A 17,074-nucleotide genomic window follows, 5' to 3' on the forward strand; every position below is an offset into this window, starting at 1 on the left:
TGATGAGCCTCTCTGTTCATTTCCCATCTAGGAATTGTATCCCCTTGTCTCATTGCGATTATTTCTTCTTCATTATAACTATTATTATGTCTTGGCATGGTACTTTCATCAGTGAACATTGGTGTATTACCTCCAGAAACACGGGTTATTGTTTCAACTTCATTTGTTGCTGAATTTTGTGGTACGTTTTCTCGATTTTTATTCAATATGTGTGAATCCGATACTGAACCTAAACAATTTCTTGAAATTGTCTGGTTTAGTTTGTACTGTTTATGGAATTAGGCAATATTTGGTCACATTGGAAGCATTTTCAGTGTTAGAATTGTTCATCTAAGAAAAAAAGAGGCCCACTTGAGGCTAAATTTACATAGAATTTATACTCTCCTGTGTAAAGAATTGTTCACATTCTTGATAATTCATGCAGCAAATATTTCAAAAGTGCTTCATTTTGTAGTTTCTTTCTTTTATTATATCAGACATAAATATTTTTTCATTTCCTACTGTTTGAAAGGACTTTTGGTGGAAATTAATACTCCTAAGGGACATAATTCAGCTTTTTCATTGATTAATACAGGCAACAAAGGCAACTTTACAGCTGAGTATTTTGCATATTTAATGTTTAAAGTGTCTAATATATTTGTTTTCATCATCTCAAGACAGAATAATAGATTTTATAACAAGCTCTGAAATTTTTAACCACAATATGGCATATACTAAAGCATGGAATGGAGATTAGAATGAAAAATCTTGAATTTGTGCATTTGTTGTAAATTTTTGATAAAATGAATACAAATTGAAAGGAACTGTCCATTGTATCTGTTTAAATGGAACTATTTATCATTCTTTTTAAATAAGATAAGATATGATTGGATACAGGTTGTTTATTAAGGCTTTTCTGTAAGAAGTAGAGAATGAGGTAAACCAGCATGTAGGGGTGGGGAAATAAAATGATCTATGTTTCTTTAAGTACTGGGGACATACAAGTATTTATTATAGCCAAGGTTTTCACAATAGCCCAGTATTGCATTAATAATGTCATAAGAATTCTTTATATCTCTATGTCACAGTATAGGGAAAACGGTAGTATTTAATTTTCCCAGCATTAGGTTGGCCTTTTGTGTACCCAAGGCAGGTGAAGGAAGTCAAATTAGGAGCGCTGTGATTGGATGTAAGGGTACAATATATTTTGTATTTATCTATGAATAACTGCAGTGTGTATATTTACAATATAAATTTTGAAACTTATTGAAATATTTTCTAGAGAATAATTCATAAATTTGGTGCAAAATGACGGTGGGCATGGATAACATAAACAAGTTCCGTTGGAAGTTGGTCATGATACTATTTGGCTTTAATTTTTAAAACACAATAATAAAGTACTAACACAACATATAACTGTTTTATCCAGGTTTTTATCTTAAAAAGTGGTAAATTTAGAAAATGTTAATATTGTCGCCTATGGCAGAATAAATAGTACCGTTTTCCCTGTAAATTGTACTTTCACAACAGACACGCTCGAAAATCAGTGCATATCAACTATTCTTTAAAAGAGTTATGCCTTTTGAAAATATTAATCATAAAAATAAAAATATTAAGCAGATGACCTCATTATGATTTCTGAAACTTCATCTGGATTACAAAATTGTTTAGATAATTTAATGGATTATTGTAGTAAATGGGGACTAGAAATTAACATGAAAAAAACAAAAGTATTAATTTTTAATAACACAGGAAGAATTTCAAAGGAAAAATTCACATTTAATGGTCAGCTTATTAATAATGAGAAAAAATATAATTATCTTGGCATGATATTCACTGTATCTGGCAGATTTACAGATGCTAAGTTTAATCTTTATAATAAAGCATTAAAAGCCTTTTTTAAATTAAAAAGATATTTCACCCATTTTAAACCTAATATTAAAACACTTTTACATCTTTTTGACCACATGCTGAAGCCGATTTTGTTATATGGCTCAGAAATTTGGGGTCAATTCTCTCCAAATAAGTTACAATCAAAAGGAGACAACTATTTTTTCCAAATGTGCAAAGATCTAATTATTGAAAAATTACATATTAAATTTTGTAAATATTCTCTACAGGTACCTAGAAGATCAACAAACCTAGCAGTGATGGGAGAGTTGGGTCGCTACCCCCTATCTCTTGAGGTTATTCTTAATATGGCTAAATTTTGGCTCAGACTCACAGAACAAAATAACTCTCTCATTAAAGAAGCATTTGAAGAGTCTAAAATTGTATCTAAAACATATAAAGACAATTGGTTGGAAAGCATTTATTCATTATTTAAATATCTTAATTTAACCCCAGAATATTTGTTAAATCACAAATCTCATATAAAGTCAATTATCATTAAAAAACTCCGAATTAAATATGATGAAATTTGGCTTAACCAATTAAATAATGACAAACCTGGCATGGTGCAAGGAAATAAATTAAGGACCTACAGACTATTTAAAAATAATATAGGCCTTGAAAAATATTTATTGTTAAATAATTGTAAAACATTAAATGAGTTAACCAAATTTAGAATTAGTGCCCATGAACTTGAAATAGAAAAGGGAAGACATAAGGGAATACCCCCAGATAAAAGATTTTGTAAATTATGTAATAATGACATTGTTGAGGATGAAATTCATTTTCTTCTTCAATGTCCATCACTTAAAACTGAAAGGTCCAGTTTTATTTCAGATTTATCCTCTAAATTTACTAATTTTAAAACTTTAAATGACCAATCTAAATTTGTATGGTTGATGTCAAATGAAGATCCATTTGTTAATAACATAATGATTAAATTAATTGATAGTTTAATAAAATCTAGAAGAGTTAAATTAAGCATAAACACATGAGTAGTCCAGCTCTTCTTCTAATTATAAAACGGTACTGATTGTGTTCACTCACTCATTATCTTTGAGAATATATACTGTATTTGTTGTCTCCCTTCTCTTATATAATATTGTTTTAATTTTATTGTCATGTATTGTAATTTCAATGAAAAAAATCAACACAATTATTTGTACACTTTAATTTAAACTGTAATTGTACTGCTCCTCGGGGCGTCTTGATTGACAAATAAAAAATTGTTGTTGTTGTTGTTGTTGTTATTAGAAATTGCATTATGTTTGCTGTCATTCCGTCATTTCTCTTATATATATGATTTTTTACAAAAAATTAAAGAACAAAAAAAACAGCTGCGCTACGAGTGCATGATACGCCCGTCGTCTTCTGAAAAAAAAAACGATGATACCAAATTGAAGCTCAAATAAATTCAAGAACTCAAAAATGAATCAAAGAATCATCATGAAAAAGTATACAGATATTAAGAATAATTTAACTAACAAGTATATGAAGTTTTATGCAATAATTAAAAATAGTTTCTGAGATACGGCGCGACATGTGAAAACCTCCTCTTATTTTCATAAACTCAATAACTCTAAAATAAAATCTCCGGGACAAGTTTGCAATTCCGCTGAGTGCAAAAGTTGTCACCTTAATTTTTGGAGTTAAGTCAAAATGAAGTTGATAACTTGGTTGGTATTGGTTCCCTGATATTTGTCCTAAAATGTTTTGGCTCTAGCACCACTGTTGAAAAAGTTATGCCCCTTTTTTCAACAATTTCCTCAGAGGAAAAGTAGTTTTCCTCAAAGGAAATCAAATTTCCCTAATAGAAAAAGATTTTTCCTCAAGGGAAATTGTTTTTTCCTCAAGGGAAAAAGATTTCCCTCAGGGAATTTGCTGCATAAATATTTCCTTTGAGGAAATTCTGTTTCCTCAGAGGAAATTCTGTTTCCTTTGAAGAAATTATTTTTCTTTTGAGGAAATTTGCGGCTTCAAATTTTCCTTTGAGGAAATACTTTTTCCTGTACGGAAATTTGCATCTTCAAATTTTCCTTTTAGGAAATACTTTTTCCTGTGAGGAAACAATTTTCCTTGAAGAAAAATTCAAAACAACAAATTTCCTGTAAGGAAATCATTGTTCTTCAAATTTCCTCTAAGGAAATTTCTAAACATCAAATTTCCCTTAAGGAAATGTTTTCCCCTATTTTTCCTCTATGGAAATTTCATAACAGTACAAACAGTATAAATATAATTTTTCCTAGACTGAATTATTGATACAAAAGATAATTAAAACTTTAATACAAATTTTCATGGTGAGTATTAAACAGACAAAAAACAAAAGGCTGACTGTTTAACATGTTTAAGACAATACAATAATAAGCAAAACGCTATGAATATCATACCATTTGTGATGTTATTAATATTGTGCTCATATTTGCAGATTTGAATAAAATTACATTTTCATGTTAATTTAACTTGTCTTCTGTTTCAGCTGCTGTGTACAATTATTCGACCCCCTACATAACAGTTCAGTGCATAAATGATTCCATCCACCAAAAGTCTATACGAAAAACAATATCATAATAAATAAACTAAAAGACAAATTTAACCGTTTACAAATGCAAATATACCAGATCTATAAGGAACATCCTTTTTTGACTTAATCTGAATCTCTCCCTTTTGGGCCGGAAATCAAAATATATTTTTTTGACAAATAGCACCCTATCTTTATTTCCTATCATCATTATAGTTGATTTTTTAGAATTTTTTGAATGATTTGCACTGTACAACCCTTATTTAAATTGTAAAAAGACATCCAAGGTCAAGAAGAATGATGGTCTTACTTATTGATTCCATATACCCAGTTGTTGAATAAATTAAATACATGTGTGCTTAAATATTAAACAATCATTGGGTGTTGGCACTTAAATATTTTGTGGTAGGGGTGAGCAGCTGAGGTGTCATATATTGTTTGACAAAAAAGACCATTATAGCTTCATAACACTATTTCATTGAGAATAATAAAAGATTTCATAATTAAGAATATCAAGCATAAGATAGTATATTGCCTATGATATCATCATATATTTAATCTTAATTTCTCACCTTAGCATATGTTATGATAATAGTGACATATTGCAGTTGCTCACCCCTGACACTCATTACAAAGTAAGTCCCCTATCCCCAAAGACTTTGACTTTAATGCAAAACTTTGAAGGAAAAAGGGTGGTACCGCATAACCTCCACCTTTTTAGCTCCAAAATGCTTAGCAGGTATGATACATGTATAACGGTATCGTATTCAAATACATCCTACAGCTATTACATATTACACAATCATGTGTTTCAACGTGTATAGATGACCTCAGTTACCTAGTCGTCTAAGTGCTCCATCTGCAATGATCACTAGTCTGTCAACTGAAGTTTGTGATTTTAAACTCTCCCACTGGCAGGTGCATAGTACTTAAAAAAACGCTGGTTTTTTTTGTACTCTAGGTTCTTCCAACAAAAGAAATGGCAACATTGAAAAAGGCAAGAGTCTTAAAAATGCTCAAATTTATCTTAAATTAACACCATTCCTGTTTCAAAGGATGTTGAACTCATTAAAGAAGGAAAATCTCTAGCGACTACATTTTGTCTATCGAATTCTAAGTTCAGACGTATGTGTTATAAACTGATATTTTTTTAGTTATGAACATTCGGTTTTTCAATCAGTTAAAGGAATGGTCATAAACTGTACTTATAAGGACACCTGTCTAGTTTTTTAAAATTAACTAATGTCTTGTAGATTAATATTGGTTATCTATATCGTTAGATTACTGTCTTATTGGCGTGAATCTAACAGGTTCTATTCCAATAACAATGTATTTTGCGGTTGTTGTGTCTGCTTTTGATTCTAATTTAACATTTAAGTTTCGGATGTTTATCTCATAGTCTACTATTATTATTGTGTGTGGTATGTAAAATTTGCACTCCATGCTGTTCTACCATTTCAATACAATACATTTTTTACAGTTGGATTAACTAGTGTTTTTCAGAGTAAACATCTCCACCACAGCGCTCTGTTGACTAATCTAGTGATGTAACCAACTATGACAAATGCAAATTTTTGTAGAAAGTTGCAAACAGATCAATCTCAGTTTGACGACTATTGAGTGAAGAACAATGGTACATTTTTACCATTTTACATTCAAAAAGGAACTGTATTGTTAACTAAAAACAAATGCGTTTCATTTGCATATTATGATTGCTGTATTTAAAGCATGCATGACCTGTCATTTCTCTTCTGGCACAAATGCACACTCTGTTTGCACAGTATAAACATAAAGGATTATTTCAGCTCTAACGATTATTTCACTGGTTATAATTTTTATTTGATTAAGAAGATGTGGCCGTGTGATGTTCCATATACACTGAAAAATGTTAACGTTATAAACTAATATATTTACAGCCTGACACTTCAATCGGTAGCAATACTAGGCAAATTGTAAATGACCGAATTAAGAGACGTTTTGATTATACTTATGATCACGAGGAAAAAGACTGATCGCATCATATAACGTAGATTTAAATTTTGAAGTTCATTTTTTTTTTGGTGTTTTAAAAGGAAAATATTTCATATCAATTTTTACAATGTCATATGACCCATCCACATTTCATGTTCGTCAATGTAATTTCACTTTAAATCAATTACAGACAAATGTCACAAGAAAGAAATTACAAATAAAGAGTTAAATAGTTATTGAAATCTTTGTTTGCACATTATCGATGATATTTGTTATTTTCTACATGTTAAACATGTACAATATGTATGCTCTGCTTCTTCGTTTGGCGTTTGCACATATCAGTTAATAGGTTAATCTCGTCCATTTTAACACTTTACCACATTAAAGGGGTTGTACTTCTTTCATAAAAACTGCGCGAACAGAGTTGTGAGGAATGTTGATTATAATTGACACACTACATAGATTTCACGATCACCATCATCAATTGATCGACCGACGCATATTTCGGTGTCTTAACTCACAAGCGACATGTTTTTGCGGTCTCATATCTTCAGATTCATATTGTACCAGAAATGTGGTGTGATCTGTAATTTTACCGATGGTGTCCAATGCCCGATTGTGACATTTTGAGCAAGTATTGATTTTCATGAGCGGTGATACTTACATAGCAGGAGACGCTTACCGTGTCGCCGCACCCGGTATCGTTCATTTTGGAAGTCATGCGATTCTATCAGTCTTTGCATGTTCCCTGCTTTCGTGTCTTCTTAATCGGTATATGAGATGTTAAGTGTTTTATGGATAATAATTTGTATTTACCCAACAATGCACTTACAAATGTAACATAATAAGAACAGACTTTCTCTATGAATACTTGGAATCAGAAAAAATACAGCAGTAAGACGATTCTCAGTATTGTACTTTGTTAATCTTATGAAAGTTATGATTTGACATTTTTAAGTTTTATGGTGATTTATATATTTTTGTCCATTTAAAGAGAACTATAAATATATTGTATTGTTAATGTTGTAAACATGGAAAGTTATATTTTGTTTTCTTATATAATCACGCCATCAGTATCATTCACCCGTCCTTGTTGAAAGTGCATCGCAGGTTTTTTATTTATTTAATGACGCACTTGATAAATTTTTCGATCAAAATTTAGAACCTTAACACAGCTTACATATTTTCACGTTCGGTTCAAAATGGAAATCCGGTTTTCTATTAAGTTACATCTTTGTTAAATGAAATAGTTAGCTAATATAACCTTCTCAAATTTAAAATTGTGCGGGTTATAACAAAATCACACTTATTTGCAAGTTTATGCATTAAACCCCCCCCCCAAAAAAAAAAAATCAAAAAAATAATAAATCGCAGTCTTAAAATTTCAAGCCAAGATTGACAATGACTTTTCGAGGGGTAACAATCTGCTCTATCACTCTCTCAGATATGTGTTATTTAATTTATTATACTGAATGTTCTGTTATTGCTGTCTATTAAATTTCAAATTCCAAAAAATAAGCTGTGTCGTCTTGTGAAAAATCAATACCAATCATCCGTATTTATTAAAGCGCACACTCGATCAAGCGAAAATTTCAGGAACTCAATTTTCGGCTCTCCCTTGACACTATTTGCGAGTATGGTCTTAAGGAAACGATGATAGTCCGTCGGAAGGGGACGATAAATGGCTGACCCGTGTTAAGAGAGAGCCATATCTCTTGCACGGTAAAGACACCCTTGTAGATTTCGAAAAAGAGTAGGCTAATGCCGCTACAAGGCAGCACTCGCACCCGCAAAGTGGAAAGGGATTAATATAAGTTGCAAAACTTGTTTCCCAATCCACTCTAAATAAATATGTTTAAACTAAGTTAAAACATGTCCTCTCGTGGACTTCTTTCTTTTCATATCTTCCAGTTTCTAGTTTTAGTGGAGCTACCCCACATCTAAATTTAGCAAATGAACTTCTGTTCTTTAAAGATATAATATTTTGCAAATAATTTTCAGTACAATAGTTATTTCTAAACAATTTGTAAGTTCTTAATTTACTTCCCTCTGCATATGCAGCAACTCTTGTACACCAGTTTGATTTAAAATGATCAAATACACCCTCCTCAATTTGTTTAATACAATTTTTGTTTAATACATTTGATTCAAAATTACAATATTGCTCATAATTATACAATTTTAACATTTCTATAACTCTAAAACTAAAATTTTTAATTCTAGTATTACACTTTCGTATAGATCACTTAAATTTTTTTTAATTTATCCTGTGTGGGTCCATTATGGAACACCTAGCCCAATGTCTCAAGACACTTGACCATTGTTTAACGCATGGAGGTTTCAAGCCCATATCACCAGCAATGGCACCATTTGGTGTGTATTTGCCAACACCCATGAAAAATCTCATGGCCCTGTTTTGGACTGCATTTATGCAGGAAAAGTCTCTTGTTCCCCAAATACCTGCGCCATAACTAATAACTGACCATACCATTGTATCATACAGTTTTGAAAAAAAATTGTGCTGGATGTATGTGTCTGTCCCAAGTCAGGAGCCTGTAATTCAGTGGTTGTCGTTTTTTTTATGTGTTACATGCTCAATTATTTTTCGTTCATTTGTTTGGTACATTAATTAGGCTGTAAGTATTCGGCGACTATAGTTATATATGCAGTAACAGCTTTGCATATAGTTGAAGGCCGTACAATGATCTATAGTTGTTAATTTCTGTGTCATTTAGTCTTTTGCGGAGATTTGTCTCATTAGCAATCATACCACATCATCTTTTATACCAGAAAATATTAAATAAACTCATCATATTAGCAGGATTAAATTTTAAAGTTATTCAATTTTCTTAAACTTGAATAGTGAATAGTGCAAAAAAACACAATTCACTATTCATGAATTTTGAATAGTGAAAAGTGAAAAGTGAATAGTGAACGTACTTCAGCCCGGTTCTCCGTGAAGGGTAATGGAGTGTTTGCCATGGGATAGAGTAAATTGTCTACCTGCTATCAACCAATCAAAATCTGGAATTTTGACATGAAGTATAATAAAACACAATATCGAACCGTACTTAGAAAAGAAACATAATAACTAAATACATGAATGTTGGATCTATAAATACCGAAACACGTCGTATAGCATGCGAATTTTCAATCGGCAAAACAGTCATATTCGGAAATAGGTCACGTTCGGTACTTAGCAGACAGACGATGTACATGGTAAACCACAATCTAAGACGTGATAAAAACGTCGTTAGTTAGTTTAGACACAGACACATCGTATAGATCAACCAATTTGTGATGGTGTCCATATAATTTACGGAGTGTAATTTTTAATCTTTCCTCCTCATAACTTTGTTGGAGCAGTTTCTGCGTAAGGAGCTCACTCCGGTATATGAAGTCCGTATAGTGTGAACATGCACGAGCATAACGTATCAATTGAGATATGTGAACACCATTCGACGGAGCAGAGGGTATGTTACTGCTGAGAAATGGGAAATTAATAATTGGGAAGTTGAAATCATCCCGTTTGTCATAGACTTTAGTGTGAAGTCGTCCATTTGTGTCAATATTGAGGAAAAGATCAAGGTATGAAGCAGTCCTTCTAGTATCAATAGTATCCTCAATTTCAAGTTCATTGACATATATGAGATGCAAGTACTGACTGAAATATGAGTTAGGACATCATTATTATATCTGAAAGTAAAATTAAAGAATTTCGCAAGGTGCTTTTTCTTTTTCTTTTTTAGAAGGTTCTGGATGAAATTTGCTTCATACGAGTAGAAAAACAAATCCTCCAGAAGGGGTGCACAATAAGTACCCATTATAATACCGACTGTCTGTTGAAATATCAATCAAAGAACTTGAAATTGGTTATATGATTTGAATTTCTATTCACTTGAAGATTTCTTGCTTTGTGCAATACAATGTGCTGTTGCACAATACTTAGTAAATCTGTTTTCAGACTATATACAAAGAATTAGCAAAATAAATTGTGACCCCCAATTTTTCTTTGGAAAATTGAAATTTCTTAAATCTTAAGGTCAAACAATTGACCCCCCTAAAATCATTTTTACCCCCCCCCCCCCCCCCCCCCCTTATTCGAAAAAAATAACATTTGAAGAAATTTTCTATTTGCAAAATGTGATACAATTTAAGAAAAATCAATACACTTAAACACAAGTTATTGCCTGAAAATTAAAAGAACGCTTGTTTTAGACCCTTTTTGGCCCCTAATTCCTGAACAATTTGGGCAACTACCCCCAAAATGAATCCCAACCTTCTACTTGTGATATTGAACCTTGTGGTACAATTTCAGAGCAATCACAATACTTATACACAAGTTATTGTCCTGAAACTAGATACGCTTGTTTTTGGGCCCCTTATGGGCCCCTAATTCCTAAACGGTTGGCACCATCACCCCCAAAAACAATCCCAACCTTCCTTTTGTTGTATTGAAACTTTTGGTTAAATTTCATAGAGATCCATACACATAAACTAAAGTTATATATTGTTCGGAATCCAAATGTCTTCGGACACAATACGACCCCAATTTTTTGTTTGCGGTCGTATACAAATGACTATAGCACAATATCACAATGGTGGGATATATAAGTACCGATCAACGCCAAAAGATTATTACTAAAATTGACTACACGTTATAATTCCATCAACTGCAAAGGACTGCATATTTATTTATAGCAGCTCAAAAACAGGGTCCAGAGAGGGATGGCAGACATGAGATCCATTAAAACTGAGGGAAAATAGAAACGAAAAAGTACATATAAATAAGAAGATGTTGTATGAGTGCCAATGAGACAACCCTCCATCCAAGTCACAATGTATAAAAAGTAAACAATTATAGGTCAGAGTACGGTCTTCAACAAGTAGCCTTGGCTCCAACGAACAGCAAACAAAAGGGCCCCAAAATTACTAGTGTAAAACAATTCAAACAGGAAAACCAACGGTTTAATCTATATAAATAAACGAGAAACGAAAAATACCTAATATAGATGAACCACACCAACGCACGACAACCACTGAACAACAAGCTCCTGATTATCTATAACATCTCAGAAAACTTCACTCAATATATTATAAAACAAATGTTTTAAAGATGATTGGTATGTAATCTTAAAATTTACCCTACTATGTTTTAATAAAAGAACGTGTTTCTCGGACAATGTACCTCATGCATGTTAAAGAGCGGGTATTGGAAAGTTTCAACTGCGAGATTAAACACACTTGGACAGTTGTCTCATCGGCAATCGTACCTCATGTCTTACTATACATTTTGGAAAAACTGCAAATTTCAGTTTTTTTGTTTGTGTTTGTTGGTGTTTTGTGTGTGTGTGTGTGTGTGTAAGGGGGGGGGGAGATATCATGCTTATACAAAGCATGAATTGCAAATAAGTGTGATTTTGTTATACCCCTTACTATTTTGAATCTGAGAAACATTTAACAAAATTACAACACAATACAACTCCGGATTTACATTTTAAATTGAATGTGAAAATATATCAGCTGTGCAAAAGTTCTAAATTTTGAAACACCTGCGATGTACATTTACCAAGAACAAGCATATGATACTGATGTCGTGATTAATTATACGCAAACATAATATCATTTTACAGCATTAACAACACAATATATTTATAGTTCTCTTTAAATGGGCAAAAATATATAAAATATATAAATCACCATAAACCTTAAAAATGTCAAATCATTACTTTTCTTATTATGTTACATTTGTAAGTGCAATGCTGGGGTAGTTGCAATTATTCTCCATTGTGAAAGGAGAGATATGCGATCTGTCGTGCAAAATGCAAGACAGTTTTAATTGAATTGTCCTCTTGTTTGAAATCATTTTATGATATACTATACTCTATAAGCTATTAAGTTGTGAAACTCCTTTCTTTCGTCCTGTTTTTTTGTGGTTTTTTTTTTACATAATGATAACATTCAAAATGGAAATGGGGAATGTGTCAAAGAGACAACAACCCGACTACAGAGCAGGAAACGGCCGAAGGCCACCAATGGATCTTCAACACAGCGGCGAGAAAATCCTGTCCATGGAGGCGGGCTTCAGCTGGCCCCTATACAAAAATGTTGCTAGTTCAGTGAAAATGGACGTCACACTAAACTCCGAAACATATAAATAAACTAAAATTAAAAAAAACATACAAGACTAAAAAAGACCAGAGGCGGGGTTAAACATGTTTTGTGAGATCTCAACCAAACCCTTCCCCTATACCTCTAGCCAATGTAGAATAGACAAACACACAGCAATACGCAGATTAAAACTCATTTTCAAAGAAGACCGAGTCCGATGTCAGAATAGGTAACAGAAGAAACTAAGCAAAATGACAATGATACATAAATTAACAAAGGACTACTAGCAGTTACTGACATGCCAGCTCGAGACCTCAATCAAACTGATTGAAAGATTATGTCTTCATCATATAAAAATCAAGCACAATCCCTACCGTTAGAGGTTTAGTATCATACCATCATAAAATATATGAGAAGAACATAACCCGTATCATGCCAACAACTGGTTTTAGAATAAATGTGTTTATTTCCAATGTAAAGACCTTATGAGTGAATCAATATCAATTCCAAAAAATGCAATCTTTAATGACCTGACAACAGTATCGTAACTATATCCGTTCTGAATAGGTCTGTTTAAAGGTTTGGTTAGCTTTTGCTTTGTATATAATAATACCATAAAAGATTGGATGTTAAGTACCTGAACGTATAAGATGTCTGCATGTTGATTTATATTTACATATGATGTCCTTGTATCTATGATGAAATTTAGTAAATGTTTTGACTAGTTTGTGATATCAAAAAACCCTGGTGTAATATTTTTTTTTAGGAATACAGAGATTTCTTTCGTTAAAATCAAATACGTTGTTACATACACGAGCAAATCGAACAAGTTGAGATATATTTATATGTGATAAAATCTTACTGGTAAATTGCTAAACTCTTAAACAAGTTATTTGACACAAGACAATGGTAACATTCCAGTTGGTCTACTCCCATTTGATCTACTCCCAGGTCGCAAGTGGTCTAACAGTTCCGTCTCATTTAAAAAAATATAGTTTTCCGTTCGGTCTACTCTTGATAAATTTCATATGTTTAAAACATTATTTTTTTTATACGTATAAGGCTTTTGTTAATTGATAAGGGATATTTAAAGGTTTAATTTTTTTTTTAAGTTTATTAAAATGTACTAATCATGCTTATAGGGGGAGGTTGAGATCTCACAAAAGTAAACACGTTTAAGCCGGCAGCATTATTGCACCAGTCCTAAGTCAGGAACCTCTTGCCTTTTTTTTGGTTCATATCTATATGGAGTGTAGAGTGGCGTCCATTTTCCTGAACTAGTATACATAAGTGTTTCGGGAGGCTGCTCCATACAGCCTCTGGCTGCTGGATTTCTGGCTGTATAGAGGGCCCTTTGGTGGCCTTGGACTGGTTTGTGTTTTTAAGTCCCGGTGTGACTTCTTGTTCCTTATTTTTCAATCGTTAACCGCATACCAGAAGCATGAAAAAGGAGTCAAAAGCCCTCATTTGAATTGAAATTAGAAAGAATACATCATAAGGAACATTTATTATTTAATTTCAAGTTGAAGTGACTACAACTTCACCCTAAACTTCTCTAAAGACTATAACCTTATTAGGAATGGATTGAGAAACAGACAGGAAGATGGACAGATACATTTACCAAAAAAATAATACCCCTTCTATTGGAGCGTACAACTTAGCCTCACAAGATGTCATAATTGCTTGTACAAGCAAGATTAAAGCACTTGAACTAAAAATTGAAAACCACATTGCGTCCCTAGACTCAGCCCCTACTATCCACTGCCGTTAGTAGGGCCTGGGTCTAGTCAGACCGCCTTTGTTGTCCTGTAGATTAATTCTTTTTAACTGTTTCATCCTGTCACAGGGGCTTGTTACTGTACTTGGGTCCTTATTTTCGGTAATTGCCAGCACCTATAATTCAATAATTTCAAAATCCCCCTTCCCCATAACACAAACACACTTTATAGGCACATAGGGTCAAAAGCTAAATGCCAGGTGACAACAGGCTACCTTGGTCTTTTGACGTTGACCTGTCAAGGAATTTAGGAAAATCGCTTGATTCAGTTCTATATATTTATAGCTGCAATGAGAATAAGTATTACAAATTACAGAAACTATGTCATAAATAACATAAGATTATTATTTACAGCTGTCACTCACCTCCAAAAACATATAGAGTGATGTATCCATGTTGCTTACACCAATTCGCAAAAGCGAAAGTAGAAAAAAAGTTGACCGCCACTCAAAAATCGATTTTACAATCGGCAAGAATTTCCGGTTTTAATTCAAGTTATCGAATTTATGACTAGTGATTTAATTCACTTGGTCGAGGTTAACTATCATTATCGAAACAATTCACATTATCGACCGTTAATGCATTATCAAAAAAGTAACCATCATTATCTGCACGCGAGTCACATTAATTAGATCATCTATGATGGTCGATCGTAAAGTATACTTCACGCTGACTATCTATAATGATCGACCGATAAACTATCATTATCCCCGATAAACTGTGATTATCTATTAATGTGGTTTCCGCGTTCCATACGTGTAAATTAACATTCATTTGCATTTACGATTTCAATGGTTTTTGCATTTTGCAATTGTCAACACAAAACTTTATATGACCTGTAAATTAACAATATTGCATCTTATCTTATCTTATATATATTTTTAGATTTTTCAGAATAATTTTAGATTCTTCAGATTTCAAATCAATGCAATAATTCAAACGAAAATATGACTAGGCGGCCGATAATGAGCAAATCACACCCTATATATATATATATATAATTCAAACATAATTTTGAGGCAGCAAACCATGAAACCTTTTTCAGATTATCTTTGCATTAAAAAGTTTTTTCGACGAAAAGATAAGTTAGTCGTGTATATTAAATGATGGTACAAGACACTTTGAGGTCAAAACACCTCTCGAAAGTTTTAAAATGTTTGAAAAAAAAACGTGTTTCCAAGCGACAATTTGTGTTCACAGTACAATGTTGCCTATTCGCATTTTCATTTTCCATGTTTAATATATAAACCAAATGCTATTTGTGTGAAAACCCTAAATTGTCTTATACATTCAGAAGATCACACTATAAGGAAAATATGTACTCAGATTCAATTAGATGCAGATTACTTCAACTTTATTAAAAACTCACACCTGACGGAGTGAGGGGCGGACACACAAACCGGCAAACAGAGTGCCCCTTTACTGTCGTAGGTTTAGATAAACAAAAAACATTGTAAAAGATGTCTTTAAGTACTGAATAAATGTAGCTGTGTTCTTTTTTGTTATTGATTTTTAATATTTAAAAAATCGTCACTAAATGAGAATAAAACAATAGTTTGAGTCTCCTAGGAGTTAAGGCGAAGACATACTATATCTTCTTCTTTTAGTGGATTTGCAAGTCATTTAGCATTTGTTGATTCTGAAAAGAAAATAGAAACAAGCATTGCCCCCCTTTTCAACGAAAAATAATTAAGAATTTTTTTTTAATAATTTTATATATATTCCTTTTATCAAATAATACCAATTGCATGTGTGAATATACTTTTTTTCAATATTCCACGTGATTAGTTTTAAAAGTCACATACAATGCGTATGTCTTGCTAAAAATAATTACGCCTTACAGTGGTATCAAACACACCCATACATGTAACAAAATATGAGAGAGTATTAAAACTTTTGGAGATGACCCCTATATATCATATCGTATTAATCTTCATCCAACACGAGCGCCAGCAGTAGTATCGACTTTTCTAACACGTCTATTAGAAATATATCATAATGACATATAATAGAACACTATCATATTGACGGGATCTAGAGTCACATTATAACAACTACAGAAACACAAAAAGTAGTATAATTTCTTCATAAAAGACATCATAAAATGCTTCAAAGTCCGCACATTTGGTTGTATTGTAAAAATACACTGAGTTTGTGTATTTCTTTTACCCTATTAGCTGAAGGAAAGTCTTGGCCCACATCAGGTTTTTTTTGAAAAGAGGGACGAAAGATAACAAAGGGACAGTCAAACTCATAAATCTAAAACAAACTGACAACGCCATGGCTAAAAATGAAAAAGACAAACAGACAAACAATAGTACACATGACACAACATAGAAAACTAAAAACTAAACAATACGAACCCCAGAGCTATTAACTTAAAGGTGAATCATGCTGAAAACTGTGATATATTATTTGGGAATATAAACTAAATTTTTACTGATGTTTCAACACTAGCACTAAAGAATATTTCTAGTTATTACATGTAGTTAAGTAGGTAATTAAAAAAATAATAATAAGTTTTATTGGCTCCATATTTTAGTTTTTTTTTTTCTCTCATTATTTTTGAAATATACGAAAACCAATTAATTTTTAATTTTCATATAATGAAAGAATACTTTTCATGTTACGTAATTCAATACACATTTTGCATCAATATGATATTACACCCATGGGGAACATAGATTTATATATGTATCTTTAATTAATAAACAGATCTGTACCCAATTCAACTAAGGGATAAAATACTTATATATAAAATATGTGAAAAAATACTACCAGACAAGTGAAAAGGGTATTGAATATATAAATGAGAAATCAGCGGACCA

The sequence above is a fragment of the Mytilus trossulus genome, chromosome 12 (assembly GCF_036588685.1).
Source record: "Mytilus trossulus isolate FHL-02 chromosome 12, PNRI_Mtr1.1.1.hap1, whole genome shotgun sequence".
NCBI lineage: Eukaryota > Metazoa > Mollusca > Bivalvia > Mytilida > Mytilidae > Mytilus > Mytilus trossulus.